This window comes from Lissotriton helveticus, chromosome 9, assembly GCF_964261635.1.
Source record: "Lissotriton helveticus chromosome 9, aLisHel1.1, whole genome shotgun sequence".
NCBI lineage: Eukaryota > Metazoa > Chordata > Amphibia > Caudata > Salamandridae > Lissotriton > Lissotriton helveticus.
The window spans coordinates 897,559,622-897,581,009 of NC_136070.1; positions in this window are offsets into that span (position 1 = coordinate 897,559,622).

Genomic DNA, 21,388 nt, shown 5'->3' on the forward strand with positions numbered 1-21,388 from the left:
TTGTAACACGCAAAATGTTATTTACCTGATCACCTGTTCCTGCGACCTACGTTACGTAGGAATGACGACCCGCAAAGTTAAGCAAAGGATAGGGGAACACCGTTCCAATATAAGGTGCAAGAAACTGACCACCAAAATGAGCCGCCACTTCTTGGAGCACAATCACACTCCCAACGACCTGCGTTGGACTGTCATCGAGCATGTGACTGGCACCCTGAACCTTCCTAATCTCCTTTTTGAGAAAGAGCAAAGGTGGGTGTATAGACTGGGTACCCACCTTCTAGGTCTTAATGACGATATCCCTTGGAATACGGTAATGAAGTGAACCAGATTAGAGTCAGTGGATTTCAGACAACATAGAACTGCACAACGGGCTCTTTAATACATAACCCTAACCCCCTTCAACCGATTCTGGCAGGAGCTGGCTGCAATATCGACGACCACCCACATGAACTCCCTTGCTAAGTTTACCTTTGTGTTTAACTGTTTGCCAATAGTTGTCTGGATATACATCCTTCTAAGGAACACTGCACATATTTGACACATATGGTTTAGCTTCGCCAATTATGGTATCTGTCATGTGCCGGTTCATAACTTGCAACCGAAAGTCAGAGTCTGCACAGCGTATATGCGCCAATCAGAATCACACACCTTCCGTGTCTAACCAGGTCACCAAGCAACGAGCAATCACGTGACCGATTACGCTCCTTGTACACCCCTTCCGTGTTTACACGGGGCACCTAGTAACGAGTAACCTCGTGACCGTTAGTCATAGCCAATCGAATGCTCTGTTCGGTAGTACTGGTATAAACACGTCATTTTGCCACGCCCACCCGGAAGCAATTGCCGCCTCGCCTTTTTGCTTTTAAACACTGAACCGAGCCTGCGTTATCATCTTCGGGGTCCAGTTCGAGGGTGACGTAGGTGGACTACGGGTGCCGAGCGTCAAGGGCGTAAGTGGGAGTCTTCTGCTGAAATGGAGCTAAGTACAGATCGCGCTCCGTTTTCCAAGGGGCTTTACACTATTCTAATGTCGTTTGTGTTTTTCCTTTGCTCTGCCATATTACAGGGTGTGCCGAATACGCTTCCACCCCCCTCCTGAGACCCATGGTGTTTATTCATAACACCCTAAAAGTGAGACAATTTTAACTTGATGGCGATCTTTACGTATTTCTATATTGATCGCAAGGTTGACGATCTTCTATGAAGATTTTCACTGTTTTTTATCCCTAGCCGCAGTAATCCTGGCGTTGCAGCACACCAAAGAGACACTCGGTCTCTTTGGTGGGGCCCGATGATGAAGCATGTCATCACTAGGTGGTGAGTGAGGGCCTTCCTCAACATCCCAGTGTGGTTGTTCTTGTGCTCCCGTGAACGGCATAGTCCTTTCTCTATGGACACTCTTCTTTTGTTTATTGAATACTGACCGGGGAACAAGAGTGTCAGAGTACTCTCCCTACCTCTCTCCTTGTCATACATGTTGTAACATTAGCATATCCTGTTCTATTATATCAATAGCAGATGATACAATGCTGTCCAGTGAATAAATTCTGGAGGATAGAGTCGTTAACCCATTGTCCACTGCAGACAGTGATTTTTCCAAATTGATACAATCAGTTTCTCGTATTTTTTCAGCAGTTTCAATTTGCATTACTTTCCAAGCTTCGTTGTAAGCAGCGTATATACCGGCGTATATGAAACGCTTTTGACGCTGCTTATGAGATCCCAATATGAAATCTCGCAAGTCAGCACCTTCTTTAAGTAAAGTCAAGTGTTGCTTAATTTCAGGCAGTGTGGATTTCTGTAGCCATTCGAGGCATAGCTTTCCTACACTGTATGTTGTAACTATCCCTGGATGTTGTCTCTGGGAATATCTTGGGTCTGGCCTGTTCTGTTTGAACCCCTGTGTTTTATTCAGGAATCTATCTTGACAGTTATTAGTGGGCCAGATCAACCATTTTTTCCAATCAGGATTTGTTCTGTTTTGGTGTAAAATATGGGATACGTCTATCTCCATATCTGTAGTGCTACTACTATCAGGCATGGGTTTTGGAATAGACGGTTTGTTTAAGTCTTTTATCTTGGCTAGGCCAAGACAGGTTGTTTGTTGAATGGTGTCATTCAGGAATATTATCTGTTCTGGGATCATGCAGGCTCTAAATAATGATTCTAGACCTTGTACCTGCCAATCTTTTGTACCCCAAATGGTTTTTCTTTCAATGTTATTTTTCCAAAATTCAAAACCAAATGTAGACATTTTTTCATAAAATGTTGTGGAATATATCAATTTAGTGTTTGTCAACATGTTTTTCATTCCTGTCTTATTTAACATTTTAAAATAAAACATTTCTGGATCAGTGATGTTAAACCCTGAGAAGTATGGGAATTTCTCATAAAAGTTTTCGAGCTGCCTTTTGGCGGTGTTGGACAATGTTCCCATTGATTATAAGTAAAAACATTTCTAGGATTAGCAGATTTATGCAAATAGTGATGCCCATAATGATTAAAATAATACATTTCTTCATAATTTGATGAGCCTTCTAAATAATCATGTTCTGTAAATGTTGCTGACATTTCTAAATCTGACATCATATTATTAATATTTTCAAAGTCCCAATCATCAGAGAAAGTACTAGGTGATACAAAGTCACTTAATGAAACCTTGAACTGATGTGGATATTTCAAGAGTTCAACCGGGCCATAGATTTCGTAATCAGTAGCGTCCCATGCTTCACCACCAGGTATAGGAATGGCTGTGATGTTTAGTGATGATAGTTCTCTTTTTTCAATGTGAGAAGATCTGTGAGGCTTTAGGACCAAGTTGATGTTCTGACTTGCTGTGTCCATTGTACTATATTTTCCATCAATGAATTTTCCCAAGCTTAAAACCAAAATGATCCAGAGTAGGAGGAAAAGTACACCTAACACAATCCATAATTCAATCCATGGTGAAATCAGATATGTTTCTTTGAGTTGATGAAAGAGTTCAGTAATTTTTTCTTTGAACGTTTTAGTTGCTGGCGTTTCTTCATGCTCACTTGGATCATCAGAAAAGTCATCGAAATTGATGAAGTAGCCAGATGCAGTTCTGTCAATTGTTGGAATAGCTTCCGGATTTTCATTAATCTTTGCATTTGTGTAGTCAGAGGCTACATCATTGTAGATTGGTGTTTCTTGACGAACTGTTGCAATTTGGGTTTCAAGAGGCACAAGTTCCATGGCTTTGTTGCATAGTCCTTTTTTATTCACTGCAGGTTTATCAAATGTGATTAGTCTCTCAGTTTGAACCTCTTGAATTGTAGCAAGGTTTGGTCTTCTGCTACTTCTTGGGAGTCCACTGGGCCTACTACTTATTATTGGCCACATGATCGTGGTTTTACCAGGTCGATTGATACAACTCTGTTCTCCTTTTTACCAGCAAGGGGCGGTAGTACTACTGATCTTGTTCCGCTGACAGCTAAGACAGGTACTGCTTTTCTGTAAGAAGGCCCAAATTCTTTCTTCACCGCGATCTTTTCTCTGACCAGATCCCCAATCTTTGGAATCCAGACAGGTCTTGCTGGGACAGGTGTTTTTTCTTCAGTGGCCGTTGGCTTTATCTTTATGTTACTTAGACTTCTTCTTGTTTCATTTAAGTCCTGTAAAACAGCCAAGCGATCTTTGATATCAAAGGTTTTTTGTTCCACCACTGAAGTCTGACAATCGCGGTCACTGATGATCATGATCATTCTGGTACCAAACAAAAGTTCGTACGGAGTGATTCCCCCCAGAGAATTTCTTGGCAGATTATTAAGACTACTTTGGACACTTGTTAGATGTTTGACCCACCCGTCACCCGAACCTAATACCCTCGCTGTTATAGATTGCTTTATGTCACGTTTTTTTCTCTCCACTACCGCATTTCCCTCGGGATGGAATGGACTAGAGTACCGCAATGCAATGCCCAAGCTGGCCATGGCCTCCTTTTAAGCTCGAGAGCTAAACGCAGGACCCTGGACAGAATGTAGCATGCCAATTGCGTATGTGCCGATAAAGACTAGCAAATCTTTTATAACAGTTCTGGCGTCAGCCGAGCGCTGGGGCCACATCTAAATGAATCTTGTCTTAATAATTATGGGATCGCATGTTTCCGTCTGGATGTCTGCGTATAGATAGCCTAATGCTTTCTAATAGAGGTGTCTGGGCTGGTGTCTGGTCCGGTTCACAACTGCGATATCTGTTGCAGTCCTGACAATTCATTGCAAAGTTATAAATTTGCATGCTCATCCCCGGCCACCAGTATTGTGATTGTAATTCTATTAGAGATTTCAAGATCTCTTGGTGCCTCAGACCCATTCCCATGTGTGCTTCTTGAATCAAGTAAGCCCTCCGGTTCGTGTTTGGAATTACTCTGTCCCCCACTCCAGGGATTCGAGCAAATGGAACGGAGTTCGCATCAATTATGTATGTATTTCCAAGTGGATAATTTAGAGGTAACGCCGCATAGTTGCCTTCCATTGAGGCTTTTACTGCTAGTAGTGTTTCTCCATCTATTTGTTTTTTAGAACGCTTTTTTGTAGCTACGGAAGCCGGTTTGACAGCTGCCGCTGTGGCTTTGTTAGCCAATGAATTCCCCGCAACGTGAACGCCATCACGTTGATGACTCAGTGTATGTATCACATGAGTCTTTTGTAGTTCTTTCTGTAAAAGAACTACTTGTTCCCAAAGTTTTTTATGCTTTATTGTGGCACCTGTCTCATCTTTGTAACCGTTCTTAATCGAGGTCTGCATGTAATTATTGTAAGACTGGACGCAGTAATGCGAATCGCACACTATTAGTGTGGGGAATTCGCGATAGGCATTTTCAAGCGACATCTTTAAAGATCTTATTTCAGCTCGCTGAGCTGTACATTTACTGAGTGATTCAGTTTTAGTGACCATCGGTCTGAATTTACTTAAGCGCCAGCGACCTTTAACAATCGCGCATGCTGCATTGTAAACTTGTTTTTCCACAACGTAGTGTTGTGCAAATCTGTCCGTGTATATTTCACAGGTGTATTGTTTGAGAGGCAGAATTTCGATTGACAGAGGACATTCATGTTCGTATTCCAGATCTTCTAATTTTTTCATTTTTGGATCAAATAAGTGTTTCACGTCTGTTGCAGCAAGAGAATTTTCCCATTGTATCCATTTTGGATCTAAAGCTTTAGCATTCGGAATGCTTGGTCTTGTTACTGCCTCAAGGGGTGATACTGCTGTTAAAACAGATATGCTCTTCCCTTGTGCCAGGGCGCTTTCTTTTGCTACAGCAGTTTGAACCGCAGTTAGAATTTTTTCAGTAGAACTGAATTTCATTTCAGCTTGTGTGTACAAGTGTGATTTATAAGCTATTGGTGCCGTTTCTCCCTCATTAGAGGTCAGGTACGTAAATCCGCATCTTCCTGCGATGACTCGGATTACAAGGTTGCGTTCGTTTGTGCGTGTTTGCAGCTTTGTTTTAGTTAACATGTCTGTTTGTATTGATCGTAAAATTTTTGTGTGTTTCTGAGTCCAATTAATTGGTTTGAAATCAGGTTTTATTAATTCGTAGAGGGGTTTAACCCTTGCTGCATAATTTAGAATGTAAGTTGTTCCGAAATTCAGGAAACCTAGAATTGATTGTAAGTTTTTCAGCGTCTTTGGGGCTTGGAGTACTGCACACTTCTCCAAGAAGTTGTCTACTAGCCTTTTGCCTTCACTTGATGACTCATATCCCAAAAATAGGACAGTCAGGTGGGCAATTCATGACTTTTTAAACTTGAATTTGTACCCTTCAGCTGCGAACCCAAGTCTAACGGTGTTCTCTCTTTTCAAGTGTGTCTCCAGGTCATCGTCTGTAAGATAGATGTCATCGACATAGGATAATGCCTCATCATCATACATTTGTAATAATTCTGTTACCCTGGCTGAAAATAATCCTGGGCTGTTCTTGAATCCCTGTGGGAGACGACAAAATTGCTGTTGGGCTCCCATACAGGAGAAAGCGGTCAAATACCTGCTTTCTGGTGCTATGTTTTGACCGAAGAAACCATTTGAAATATCTAATGTTGTTTTATATTTTTTGCAAATGATGTTATTCATTAGTGCTGCACTGTGTGAGTTTTGTACTGCAAATGTTTTGCAACAAGAGTTTAGGTGTCTGTAGTCCAAAACAAGACAATATGAATCGTCTGGCTTGGAGACAGGAAACAAAGGAGTGTTCATTTGTGATGTGCATGTTTCAATTACCCCCTGATATTCATGTTGATCTAAGATCTCCCTGACCTGTTTTTTAGCTTCTTGTTTAACAGGATACTGCCTCTGTGCAGTAGGTTGATTTTTTAACTGAATTTTATGATGAGGAGAATCCTCATCCCATCCTACATGATTTTTGTATAATGCAGGTGCTTGGGCCACTGCCCATTTTCTAGCATATGTGTATTTTTTATGAATTGGAATGTGATTTGAGAAGGCAGGCATAATCATTTCTTCGCCATGTGGGCACTCCCTGACAAACTCTGGTGGCCAGTCTTTCTCTGCTAGCAGGATATCATAGCCTTTTGATAGGTTCTCCCAAAAGAGACCTTTTATTTTCCTAGTTTTGTCCCCTTCTATACGTAATGTTATTTCACATAATTTATGGGGTACACTAACCCTGGTATCTGCAGTTTCCACCTGAATGTATTCATTCGTGTCCACTGTCTCCAGAAGATTCATCAGGATCTTGCGAGCTATGGTCACTTCTGCTGCGCTGTCTAGCATTGTCTGGGCCCATTCTTCGTTCTTGAGTTGTGTCCTCAGAATCCTCGGCATGTTTTATTTTAATACTGGCTACCTTCTTTTTTGGAAACTGTAATTTTTTACTTTGATGAGCAGGTTCCTTGTCTTTGGACTTGATGTGCTATTCTTTGTGTTCTGACCGTCCTCTTCTTTCCGATTTCTGTAAGGAAGTCTGAAAAGATCGAGAGGGATGTATATCAATATCTTGATATCTGTCAGGTTTTCTTAATTTATCCCTATCTCTAAGGTTGTATCTTTTCTCAGAGGGCTCCCTTTGTGGAGACCTGCCCCCCCCCCGTTCCGGAGATCTATTTCTTCGTTGGGGAGACCTTCCTCTGGACTGGAACTGTTTTTCTCTGGGATTGGTTTGTTTATTACCCTCCCACTTCTTTTTTGGAGTAATGAGATTATTTTTAATATAGGTTTTTTCAGGATTTTCAGTTAGTTGTGGTTTTAGTGGTTTCCCACCCAAACTATCTCTACCTAATTCTTCATCGGATTTTTCAATTATTCTGGCAAGTTCAAATGGTTGTTCTGCTATATCTGTTTCTTTCAATTTTTGGCGGATCGCCACAGATGCTGCTTCTCCTTTTATGTTGGCTAATAGTATAGCCGAGACTTGTTTAAAGTTTTTCAGGAATTTCATGCCTAGATTTAAGGCAGGCTCTGGACTGTATTCATTTTGAATCTGTCTTAGTACGTCTGGTATAACCGCCATAGACGGAACACCATGTGTTTTTGTGTATATCGAAGCAAAGACTGTGCCCCAATTGTCACAGTCCTCCACATGTTGTGCGATCCCCATTGGAAGACAGATAGTCAGAATTTTGTATTTCTCATTAGGTGTAGTATCAGGAAATACTGCCTCTATCTAAATGATTTTTTGAGCTAACCAGAATGGAATTTGTTCCCGTTTTGCGGGCAATTTACCAATAACTGATTGTATAGTCTGTGGTGTCATTTTAATTGTGTTCCCCTGATGAGGGGTGTGCTGTGGAATTTTTATTGCTGGTTGGACTGTTAAAGTCCGCATGACATATTGGACCAATTGTCTATGTATTTTAATTAGTTGTTTTAGCTGAACTAAAAGTTCTCCGCTGGGCATTTTATCAATGTCGGGATGTGGTGTATAGCTGGCTAGAACCCGCCATGTGGCTCCTGGTCTATTTAGTGGACCGAGCCTGGTGAAGTGATTTTGATGTTTTAGGGCGCCATTAAACCAGAGCTGATGCTCTTGGTATGTTAGTGGAATTTCAACGTCCTCAAAAGGAACGTATTCCGTTGGAGATTCCCCTATTTTGTAGCAGTGGAACTCGTGTGTCACAGCGTGTGCTGCTGGAAAATATATCCAGGAATAGAATACCTCTGTCTGCCGATATTCATGGGCCTCTACCACAAATATGACTGTACCACCTCTTGATGATACTCCATTTTCTATAAGTTTGTAAGTTACACTCTTCCTTACATTGACTGGTATTAGTATAGCCTCCGGGTCCTCTTCCCGGAGACTTGTGTCTTCCGCTAAAAGTTGAGCTGCTAATTTATCTCTCTCCCTTTCGCCGTCACTTTCTGACATGTTTTCTGACAGAAAGTTTGCAGAGCAAGTTTCAAGGAAACAAAGATTAGGTGCACAATATTTTGGAACACTGTATCCTTCAACGTTGACTAAACCAAAAACTAATACATAGGATTCTCATCCTACTAAGTTTTGGCGGATATTAACCTTTCACCCACTCCAGACGTCTATTGGAGTTTTTACGGGAAAAAGGGGTCTGTGTGAAAAGCACGACTGAGTTACTCTAGCATCTAGCGTTAAATGATCGCCTTACCAAACGGTGGGCGCCTTGTAGTGTAGTTCCTATATTCCCAATAGGCTCTGCGCATTGGAATAACATAAACGATAGTTTAGACGTAGGACTGAGGTCGACTAAGTCTCTATTGAATATGTTAGACTTAATTATGAATGCCAGCTAGCTCAGAGGTCACTAGAAACTTTCTTGAGTAAACAGGAAGGTGTTAACTTTCCTGAATAGACAAGAAGGGATACGTTTCTGACAACCGCATACACATGACAACTTTGCTCCCTCCAGAATAAGAAGTATATCTCCAGAGTTGTGGAAACAATAGATAACTATTTCACTCAGTCAATCGTGCATGCTTAGTTTCACCAGAAGCGCAGAGAAATAGAGAGACGGGCGTTTTCAATAAAGATGGTTATTTATTGAACAGTCTTCTTTCTCATGCAAGAGAAGTGAGTTGCCACAATTGCAATACTTGTCATAAAGTAAAGTGCGTGCAGTGAAAGGAGTATTATGAAATAATACTGTAAAGCATGGTACAGTTTCTACGCCATACCGTGTTTAAAATAGATAAAATATATACATATATAAAATCATTGACTAAACGTACTCAACTGGTGCTTCTAAGATACGCCTACCCCGGTGTACCTAACCTAAGCCTAGTACAAGGGAAGGAGTAAGTGAGCTGCAGTTTAAGTTAAGATAGTTTTTGCCAAGAATCTGAATCAAGAATTCTCTAAGGATCTAATCAGCTCCGTACCTTGTTTATAAAATGAAGGAGGTCTTTTATCTCGTTCTCACGACTCAATCTCCCAGCAACCCGCAAGGGTGACTGGAAACACTGGAGCTGGATTTCTCTGCAGGAGAAAAGACAGCGTCTCTCTCAGTGCGTCAATGGGAGGGTTGGCTTCCTTCAGCACTTGCCACAGCAGGGCGTCGGGCAAGTAGATAGTTGATCTGCTCCAAACCACCGTGTGTTTGCTAGGGCAGCTGTTGATATATTTATACCTGGAAGGTGCCGAGTTTGATGTAAGGTTGGACATAAGACGTCACTAAGAACTTACAGTTCTTTCAGGACTCCAGGAGTTCTTGGACAAATCAAAACAGAAGCAGGGGGAATTGCTGGAGGCTTGGTTTGTTTAAAGAACGCGTTGTGCTTTCTAGGAGTCTATGGGAGTAGTCTTGCCGTATTTGGACTGTATTGGCTATGACTAAATATGGATATGATTCTTATGCCTTTATAAGGATATGATTTGTTATAACCACATAAGGGCATAAATCGGGAATATTTAAATAGGGTCCTAGATACGTTCACAACACACTCCTCCCACCACTCTAAATGCAGAAAGGTCTATTCAGCCTGGCCATGAGTAACCCAGGAAAGGCAGGAGACACCTCAACCCCCATTGTGACTGTCTAGAGGGAATGCACATCCCCAGCTCCTGTCCCTCCAAACCCAGACAGTGAATACACAGAGAGACAGAAGCACACAGAATGGTAAAGCTAGAAAATGGCCACTGTCTAAAAGTGGCATTTTTAAACACACATTTTTAAAAGCACCTTTACTAAAAGATGTGTTGTTAAATTCTGAGTTCAGGAAGCCTAAAAAAGTTTGGGGATAAACCAGCAGAAAGGGCCAGGTCTAATAAAGGGCCAGGTCTAATAGTCACCTTCCAATCCGTTTGTTTTTTTGCTAACTGTGCCACTATACGAAGGGGTCAATAATGCACAAATACATAGTTTTACCTCTGAATCACTTCTCTTCTTTGGATTATATAGTGAGGCAGTACTGAGCCAGAGCCCTAAGGTATTATGTATTGGGGCCCTCTCAGAAAAAGAACCTCAAATCAACTAAGATATAGATGCATTTAGTACTTGTGAATCTCCCTGGTCAGAAGAAATCGGGATATCTGGAAAAGCTTCAGCCATCTTAACTCAGTGCTGCTCTCAACTGCACCTGCTCGGTTGCACACATAATTCTAATTTAGTTCACCAGAATACACATTTCACTAAGTATACATTTATTCTCCAGGGCATTGTCCCTGCCTTGGCATTGTTCAGTCAAAATGCTCTGTAAAAAGGCCACGTATGAGGGCGAATATTCCATAGGGTCCTTATGAAGTAAGATATAGATGCATTTAGCACTTGTGAATCTCCCTGGTCAGAAGAAATCGGGATATCTGGAAAAGCTTCAGCCATCTTAACTCAGTGCTGCTCTCAACTGCACCTGCTCGGTTGCACACATAATTCTAATTTAGTTCACCAGAATACACATTTCACTCAGTATACATTTATTCTCCAGGGCATTGTCCCTGCCTTGGCATTGTTCACTCAAAATGCTCTGTAAAAAGGCCACGTATGAGGGTGAATATTCCATAGGGTCCTTATGAAGTAAACTATTCCTTGTCCACAATGGATGTCTTATGTGCAACACGGAAAAACCACAGATAGCCACAGTGCTCCTCTGTGCTCAATATACTGTAATGTCTCTTTGCACTCCCTGCAGTCTGACCCTTCTGTGCTTCACATAGAATTTTGATGTAGGGGTGCGGGAGGTTGCAACTGCCACCCAGCTCTTCCCCCAAACGGTGCAGAGCGGGAATATCGTCTTAAAAATATCGACTAACCTTAATATCGCCGCAGAAATATCGACAAGAAGAAATATCGATGACAAAAATATAGTTTGACAAGAATATCGACAGACAGGTAAGTAATATCGTTAACATTAATATAGTTGTAATAAATATCGTTTACAAAAACATAGTTTACAAAAATATGACCATGACCATGAACTTAGCATGAACTTAGCATATTAAAGATACAAACGGTCAGCGCAATGATTATATTGGGTGGTAAACTTGAGAATAAGGGGAATTATTGCATGGCAGCTAACTTTATTGTCCTGAAATACCCTGAACAGCCAATTACAGAAGAGGAGTAATATGTTCTTACTTCAATAGCCATCATCAGTCTTGACCAGATGGAGACAGAGACGTGATGCAGAAGGCATACAGACTCCTGTCGAGACCCCTATAGACAGACAAGTCCTCTGACTGTGGCACCATTATGGCTGTGTTGAAGGACCTGGACTCTCATGACCCTATCCTACGCAAGGCGATATCCCGTATAGAGTCTCAACAAGGGAATTGTCAGAAGGTGATCCTCTTCTCTGACTTTAGTGAAGAAACGCAGCACAAGAGACACAATTTTCTGGCCCTTCGTGAAGAATTCCAAAATGTGTGTGCTAGAGCATCAGTTTAGAACCCTGCAATGACGAAAGTATAACATAGGAAAAAGGGATATGGGGGCATATTATCAAGGAGGGCGATAAGAGATTATCGCTGCTTTAGCGGCCGTTTTCGGCCGCTAAGCGGCGATATTTCTATCGCCCTATTAGCGAGCTGCCGCTAGCAGCAGTTAGCGACAGCTTGTCGGCGTTAGCGACTGAAAGCAGTCGCTAACATCGCTATCGCCTATTATCAACGCAGGCGTAGCGATGGAAATATTTGCGCTAAGTGCGAATATCTCCAAAAGCTAACGCCTGCTCAGACCAGTTCTTAGCCATTATATCAAATGGGAGGTGGATATTATGGCTAAGACCCTATTGGCGTTACATCGTGAATATCGCTGTATTCTCAGTGATATTCACGCATTTTGCCGCTATCCCCGGATATTTTATCGCTTTAGAGATAAACGGTGCTAATAGCACGTTATCTCTGCGATAATATCCGGCGATGCTTGGCGATAAAGAAAAAACTCGCTAAGCCCATTTAGCTATAAATATCGCTAGTTGTTGATAATATGCCCCATGGGTTTTTTCTTGTCTGGGAGTAGCACAGTCCTTTCTTGAGGGTCTGAAGGTGGTGAATTGAATAAATCAAGAGGTATCCTCTTTGTTGAGACCTGAGAGGTTTGTCCTGTGTCTGCAGTGTTCAAGAATACCCAGAAGTCTCTACTTGATGTGGCCTTTGGGAGCAGATTTTTTTAGGCCTGTTTTTATTTTGCAGTTGTTTTAATGCCTGGAACATTCTTGTGTTCCATCTCAATTTATATATATTCCATTTTTTTTGCTCCTTACATTTCATCCCTTCCTATATTTATGTTGTAAAGAAGGGAACCATATATAGTGAGATGTATGGCAATTAAAAAACCAGTTCTGTCATGAATGCGCCGTATGATGGGCGAGAGGTTATCTTTACCTTGCCCGTCATGTTGTATCTTGTAGTCGACTTTAAAAAAAAATATTTAAACATAAAGATGAGGACCACAATGGTGAACATATTTTGGGTACCATAGCTTTCGCAAAACAGACACTTCTTATTTGGTCTAGTTCCTTCTGGACTTAAGTGTTCTTCAAGATAGGTCTGAAAGTCTGTTGATATCACTCCATGAACCATAAAGCCTTCTTCCTTTTTTCCTAATCCTTGGACGACAATGCTGTGAAAACAACCACCTGGAAATATTAAATAATTAGGGACAGATCTACAAAATTTTGAAACAATGAACGCTGCAGCAAACGTTGCTGCGCTTCGCTACGTCAAAGGGTGAGATAAAACGGTGGAAATGATCTGCTAAGCTATGGCACTGCTTGTCTGTCTGTCTCCCTGCACTGGCTCATTTTAAGCTGCATTGTGCCACTGCACACATCCTTGCACCATAGTTCAAGGGTATGTGCCTTCTGTCAAATTTAGGTTTTGTACTAGAAGGGACCACTTCCTGTCCAAACACTATCTTTTAATATGTTTCCCACTTTGTATGTGTGTTGCACAGTGCAGCACATATGCACAGTTGAAAAATATGGACACTTTTGAAAGATGCTCCACTGCTAATCATCTCTGTGAGGTGTAATGTTTTGGCACAAATCCCTTTTTCCCGATGTTAGCAGATAGGGATTTTCATCAAAACCCATGGGTGGTTGTATGGTTGTAGGGAAAGGCCATGTATTTCCGGTGGAACACCCACTTGAAGAGAAGTATTGTAAATAGCACATAACACAATTTTACATTACTTTAGACAACCTTCCAACACAAATCATGATTTGCATTGGAAAGTAAATCCTATCACAGCACTTTGTGTGGGTTTGAGTCACTTATTTGATGCAATCTTTGCACAAAGTGTTAGTAAATCTGGGATGTAGTGCCTTGTGCAGCTGTGTGACCCTGCTCTTTCAGCAATCTGTGAAGAAGATGACAAATGAACAACTTGTCCTAGATTATCTCTATGAAAGACCAGCAGAAGACCTTCTGAAAGGCTCCAGTTATGGTCTCAAGTGGTGTGCCAGAAACACACAGAAGGAGCTCGAAAGCTGCATTGACTTTCTTTATGTTAGAACAAAAACTGGGTAAAGACACTATGATTTGAAAACAGTCTTAAAGAAAACGTAAGTGATCAGTTTTGACTCAATAGTATACTCTTAATAGTATAATTATGGACCGTCTTGAACAAAATTTCATCCTTCAAAAATATTGTAGCCAATCATCGAATGACAAAATATTATGACTGTAATTATATACAGGTAAGTATAGATTTACTAAACTTAAATGCACATAAATGTAGCCTGACTATAAATATCGTACATGTAGAGTTAAGGATAATAAATCTATACTCATTTATATGAACTTACCTTGATGACGTTGTGGTTTTGGCTATTTAGGCCATAATATTTTGTAAGGCAATATTGTTGTCTTCGATTTTCTGACGCATAACCAGTGCTTAAGTTGAACCAGTGTTTGTCAATGCTCTACAACGCACTAAGATCTAGACACAAAGAGATATTTACGACAGTCAACCACATAGTGGCGATATCTGTCTATTTTTAAACAGCAGAAGCCTTAACAATACAATATACATACAAAATAATAAAATCAGCACAACTAGGCTATTCCTAAGTATGTGGGAAGCCAGGGATAGTCTATATTGTCACATTTTGCTGGAATGTGATTGTATGTACGCAGTACTGGTACTGGCATTTCGCAGTATTGGCAGGAAGAGTAGGTGGTGAAAGCCGCAGTGGTCTCTTGAGAAATATCTTGTGCCGAGTCCCACCTTCTACTGCTGGCTGATAAAAGTTGTGATCCCAGTAACATTTTGGAGGCTTTAAATTATTTTTTAAAGTGGTCCTTTGTCACTTTTCTTTAAGGCTTTGCTCTTTGAATCTCTTACCTTTTGATGACATCTAGTTTTCATATCAAGGTTTGGGACATTTATGGTAGAATTAGTGTTTTTTCCACTTTAAACCTGTGAGCTTTTAGTGACATCCAGTTCATATATGGTTAGTATTTTTTTCTGGCATGATTAAGGGCCATATGTATCAAGATACCCATTTGCGATTCTCAAATAGCGATTTTTAAGAAATTGCTATTTGAGAATCGCAAATGTATGTACAAATTCGCTTTTTTTTGCGATTCCATAGAATTCCTTAATTGCGATTAGCAAATTGCGAATCGCAATTAAGGAATACTTTCCCATTCATTTCTATGGGCCAGGAGGCCCATAGGAATGAATGGAAATGTATTCTCAATTTGCGATTAGCAATTAGCTAATCGCAAATTGAGAATAATTTCAAGGGTGCAGGGGTGTCCAAAGGACACCCTGTAGCACCCCTAAAATATGCATGTGTGCACATGTGGTGCACATATATGCCTGGCATGTATGTGTGTCACATGGCACATGGAAAAATGCAATAATTTGCATTTTTCAAGGAATCTGCAACTAAGTTGGTGGTAATTTTCGATTCCTTAAGGGCATTTTGCTAATTTTTTTTGCTACATACATTGCATTTAAGGAATCGCAAAATTTGCGAATCCTTAAATGCAATTGCAAAATAAGGAATCGGAAATTTTGCGATTCATTATTTTGCACCAGTTTTGCTTCATACATTCCATTTAGCAAATTCGCATTCGCAAAGGCCGAAATTCTGCAAATTTCGGCCTTTGCGATTGCGAATTTGCATGATACATATGGCCCTAGGTCACCTGTTGACCCCACTGTAGCCAATGGTACTTAAAACTCCCTATATGTTACTAGCTACTTTCAGGATATTTTGAGAGAATTGAGGGCCAGATGTATGATCATTCTATTTTGTGAGTCGCAAATTGCAACGTTTTGCGACTCACAATTTGCAACTCGCAAAATGGAATGTACAAGAGTGTCTCAGACACTGTTTGCGATTCCTAATGGGGTCGCAAATGACCTGCCTCATCAATATTCATAAGGCAGGTCAAAATGTGCAACCCATTAGGAATGACCAGCAGGGATTTGTGGCCTGCTTGGGTCAGCAGACAACCATGTCTGCGACTACTTTTTCAATAAAACTGTTTTTTTTTAAATGCAGCCTGTTTTCCTTAAAGGAAAACAGAATGCATTAAAAAAAGAAAAATTATATGTTGCTGTTTAGTTTTTTAGGAGTAGGCAGTGGTCCGTCGGACCCCTGCCTGCTCTTAAAAAATATTTTTGCACCCATTCACAATGGGGAAAGGGTCCCCTGGGGACCCTTCAATTTGCGAGTTGCTTACCACCTACTTGTAATAGGTGGTAAACTGCAAGTGTTTTGCGACCCCAAATGCTGTGGCACAACAATGGTACATATCTTTCTGACTCGCTATTAGGAAGGGACGCCCTTGGCACACCCCTTCCTAATAGCGACCTAAACGCAAACGGGCCGATTTCCCATTTGCTTACGCAATAAACGGTCATCCATCTGGCCCCAAGTCTCGATCACTCTCCCACCTTGGTCCTACCTTTAACCTTCTTATGGTAAAGTGTCCAGGGAGGTAGCCAATAAGTACAAACTCATAAACAGGTAGTCTCAGTGTGTGCTGTGCAGGACTCTCTGCCTGCATGTGTGAGGGATGCTGACAGATTTCTTGTGCTTTTCACTTCACTCTGCTACATTCTGATCAACGGCCTTCTGCTGTAGCCCTGTCTAAATTGTCATTCTGGTTTCGTTCCACCCAGTCTGTATTTCTATCTGGACATTTTTTGCCAATTTAAAATCTGCTGTGTGCTGTACTATTGAACTTCTCTGTAAATAAGTCTATCGTGTTCTCTCTCCATTTTCTTATTCTGTTCCTTGCACAGGATTTATTTATTGCCAAGCAAGGAAGCCTGGGAAGGTTGCCATTTTCCATCTGTTCCTCTAAAAAGCTGTTAAAGTGAATTGTAGTTGGTTTGCAGGCTTACCAGGGGTGCATCATGTTTTTCATTCACTGCTGGTTTCGCTCTCGTTGCTTTTAGCGAACGACCTGTGCAGTACACCATTTCCTTTCTTACACTATCTGTGATTAAAGACCCCATTTGTGTTTAACATGAGTTGCTTACACACAGTGACCAGTCGCGGCCGGTGCAGGTAAGCGCAGTAGAATGGTGGAGCGGCGGGGTGGAGGGGAGTCAACAGTGGACAGAATCGGTTTTATATATTTATTTAATTTTACCTATTCTGACGTATGTCAACTTGCCCCCCAAAACCACCCGCCCCACCTCCGCACCGCACTTACCTGTGCTGCCCACCGCTGACAGTGACCAGTTCTGTCTGCAACGTACTTGTTTCCCATAGTTAAATTCTGTTTTAAAAATCTTTTCTTGTCTGACACTTCTTCAAAAAGGGACATGACTCACAGTGCCTAGCATGCACTACCGTGTACACCAAAAGGCTATCTGCCTCTGCAGATTATGTAAATGTATTATTTATGCAGGAGTTAATATCAGCCGCTTCCTCCCTATTGTAGAGGTTGGCAGGGCTGGACAGGCCTTTTATTCCACCAGGCACTTCTCTAGTGGGCCAGTGCCCCCTGAAGGCTGGGTTTGAAAGCAGAGAGTACTCTGTGAACAGTTAGGGAGGGGTAGTGGGAGGAGTCACTGATAGACAGTCAGCCCTGGGCAGTTCAGGGCTTAAACCGGAAACACCCTGTGCTGACTTTATCAGTGACACTCCATCTGGATGTATGACATCACAACGCAGGTTTTTACTCCGCATGCCATTACAACGCAGTTTTTTACAACGCAAGTCGCTACAACGACTTGCGTTGGGGGGCGCTGGATAGTGGAATAGTTTAATTTTCTATTCCAACTCCAGTCCCCGTGGATAGTAGGGAAGGTGTTGGATAGAAAATTAAACTATTCCCTATCCTACAGCGCCCTCCAGCGCAAGTCGCTGTAACGACTTGCGTTGTAATAGCCGCGTCGCAATGGTAGTGCGGAGTAAAAGTTGCGTTGTAAAGGATGTTCCTCCTCCATCTTGTCATAAGGTGGAGGATTCTCACAGGGCTTTGCTGTGCTGATGATGTCACTGCACTGAGGGGTGCGAGGTCTTCAGTCTGGCAAATCTCGGCTCAGGCTGCCAGGCGCCTGTGTATTAGTGCATGTAAAGCTGCTGGCTACCTGCCCCAGGCATAGTGAGTGTTTGTCAGGCTGACATTTTCCTCAGGCTGACACACTCATCATGCATTGAAAAGGGGAGTGGGAGGTTGATGGGAGCCTTGGCAGCCATAATGAAGAGCCACCTCTCATGCCACAGTCTGAGAAAACCATTACAACTATCTGAACAAGGATGACCACCCACCCACTGTTCCCTTTCCAGGATGCATCGTTTTGAAACAACAGACCATCTAGGGCCTTGCCCCATTTTTTTTTGTTTTATCTGGGACTAGTTTGGCAGTACCTCCCATGGAAGTGCGAAAGCAATGGCTGTGACTATCCGCTGGCATATGGCTCACTTATAGAGTTACTCTCGTTGACTGGCCACTGTAGTTCTGCAGTGTTCAGTGGTTCATCTATACTTCCCCATGCTTTATAAAGCACTTCATCTCCTCTCTTGTGTTTGTGCAACTCCAGAAATCTGAAAAATGTCAGGCTTTATAATTTTGGTCCAATTATTGACGTTTGCCACAGTCCTAAAAATGTATATAATATAAACCTGATATTATTGATGAAGAATATTCTCTGCTTAACATTCTCCGCTTTATTGTATGCAATCTACGAAATGACACAGACGCAAAAACAAATCCAAGGTAAAAATTTGAGGCCAGTCTCTGCACTTTTCCACTTTGATATAGTCAGAAAAAGGAGGCCAGATCCCTTACACACACTCACCGTTCAAGTCCCTAGGACATAAGGGGCTCGTTCATAAACCAATCAGCAGGCTAGAGGACTGCATGTGTTCCCTCTCTTCTGCGTGGCATCGAACCTCTCTCCATAGTCTCTATATTCTGCACACATGCTAGGGCATAAACGGACGCACGCATGTCAGACATGACACGTTCATGCCTGCGCTGTCCCACCAATCTAAAGCTAAGCAAGGTGTGCTAAAACAAGCATTTACCCAGTGCTTAATTTGTAAAAAAAAAAAAAAAAAGTATGTGCCAGGGCCCTCCTTAGGAGGTCACTGCAGCCTGCACAATGAATTGCCCCTGCCAGCTCTGCCAATGACAGCACCAACACAACTACCAACCAGTGCACTCCTACAAGGGATGCAATTCAGACTATTGTTACGTATTTTGACTTAGCAAACACACTTGTGCTTATCTCAAACTGAAAAAGACAGCACCACCTAGCGCTGGTGCTGTCAATTAAGTGCCATTGCCGAGCACCTGAAACCACCGGCTCAAATTAAGCACTGCATTTACACTAAACATCACACTCTTACGAAAGGGCAGGGTCTCACCGCAAAATAATCCTATCTCATGGCGGGGTATAGCTTGCATCAGGACGCACAGAAAGACTGAAAATTATTTTAAAACAACATGCTTTTGGGTGTGATGAAATGAGTTGAGTGAAGATTGTCTGGCTTTGTCGTGATGCAGATTTTTTGGCCAATGCGTTATACTAACCATAGATGGAAGGGCTGTATTGACTTCAGAATATAGACTACAGACATATTGTCGACAAAAGCATACATTGGTAAGAACAGATACTAATCATAACTCCACATATATGTACCTTGATGATGTGCTGGTAGTGGTTATTGTGGAGTACAAGTACAGGTCGAGATTAAAAAAAATCCATATTTTGGAAAAACACCAAAAAGAGAGGTTCCAGAACACTGTTTAGAATGCAAACAACAAAGGTACATAAGAACCCTCATGCTATATTATGTTTACTTACTTTGGTTTTAGTTTATGTGTCCTACTGTATGTGCACCTGCCTGCCAGAGAATCCCTTTAGAAATAACCATCGAAATCCAGTAGAGATTAACGCTGATGAGAACCGTGCCTTACTTGTCAAGCTTTGTGCTATTCCTCTTGAGTGAGGGTTGATGGTTCCACCTTTAGACTACATAAATCAACAACAAAATTACATTTAAATAATATTTAATGGTTACATTTCTCCTAGTAAATAAATGAAAAGGGTACATTTTATTGATGTTAACTTGCTATGGACCCTATGATAACCTTGGAAATATGTGATAAGAGCCAATTATTCAAAGATAATGATTAAAGCTATGGAGCTGGATGATGCAGAAGAAACATACATGTGATTATAGTAAAAGTACCGCCACGGTAACATATTGAGGAACCAGGTTCATGCAGAAGACTGAGCGGCGAGTAAGTCAGGGTAGCATGGGGTTCCAAGTTAATGAAATAGTTACCTTGATGTTTAGAAGACATTCTGCCATAAAAGTCAGAGAGGAAAAAGCTAGTGATTAGGGGTGTGCAAAATGAATTTGCTTTTGAGTAATTACATGCAATTTTGGCAAAATTCTGCGAAATGATAGGCAACTATGCAAAATGCAAATCTGTAATTTGATGCTGTATATCAGCGTAAAATGTGTTCTTGTGTCATTTTTTGGCATGAGGACGCATTTCGCACCAAAAAATGGCATCAGACGAAAAGCAATGTGAACAGTCACTGGCATTCTATTTTTACAGTGCACCCGCAGTACATTTACAGTGAGTGGCCCATTTGTGGTAAATTTTTACTGCAAATGTCTCATAACATGCAACATGGAGTAATGGTGCAATTTGGGGAATATTGCGTAGTATGCGTAATGCAAAAGGCCGAAATTGCACAAATTCTGTTAATCTAATTTTCATTTCATGCAGGCCTGCGAGTGATAACTGATGACCAAGGTATGTTCCACAAACCTTTTTCAGTGCTAATGATCACCTAAGCATAAGCCTAACATTAACCTCTACGTGTCCCTGGCAGTCGCGGCCGGCATGACTCACGGGTAGGGGGGTCGCGCATGGAGGGTATTGAGCGGGGAGGTGGAGGGGTTAATTTAAAAAAAATTTATCTTACCATCGCCTCCGGTCCCGCATACAGCCTACTTAGAGGAAATGCAGAGTGTGCTTGGCTGGTTTGGTCACCCTGGGGCCGACCATACAGTTAGCACCCACAACAGTGGGCAAGTCACTCTTCCCATGCCTGGATCAGGAACGTGCACCACCCCGCCCCCAACCAAACCCTGCCTTCTGTATTTAAAATGCCATTTTATGTTTTTGCTTCTCACCCTGCGAGAAAGCAGTGGGGCGACACTCCTCCGCCCACGTGGGGGAGCCGCCCCTGATCCCTATGCCTGATGCCAAGTCTAATACAAATACTGACACTAACTGTAGTCCAGTGCTAAGACTGCAAGACACATGCTAACCCTTAGCCCTACATCTAGCCCAAGAACTGTCTTCGTTTTAAATTTAAGAAAATTAGGTAGAGGAAAGACAACATAGTTTCAACAGAAACATTTCGATATTAAAGAATTTAAACTTGTAATTTCATTTTTTCATTTTATGTATCATGACTGCACACGTTGTCAAACTAATCTGTCACCTCTTTAGATGAAGTGAAATAAAATCAGGCACTCAACTTGAAGAGAATCA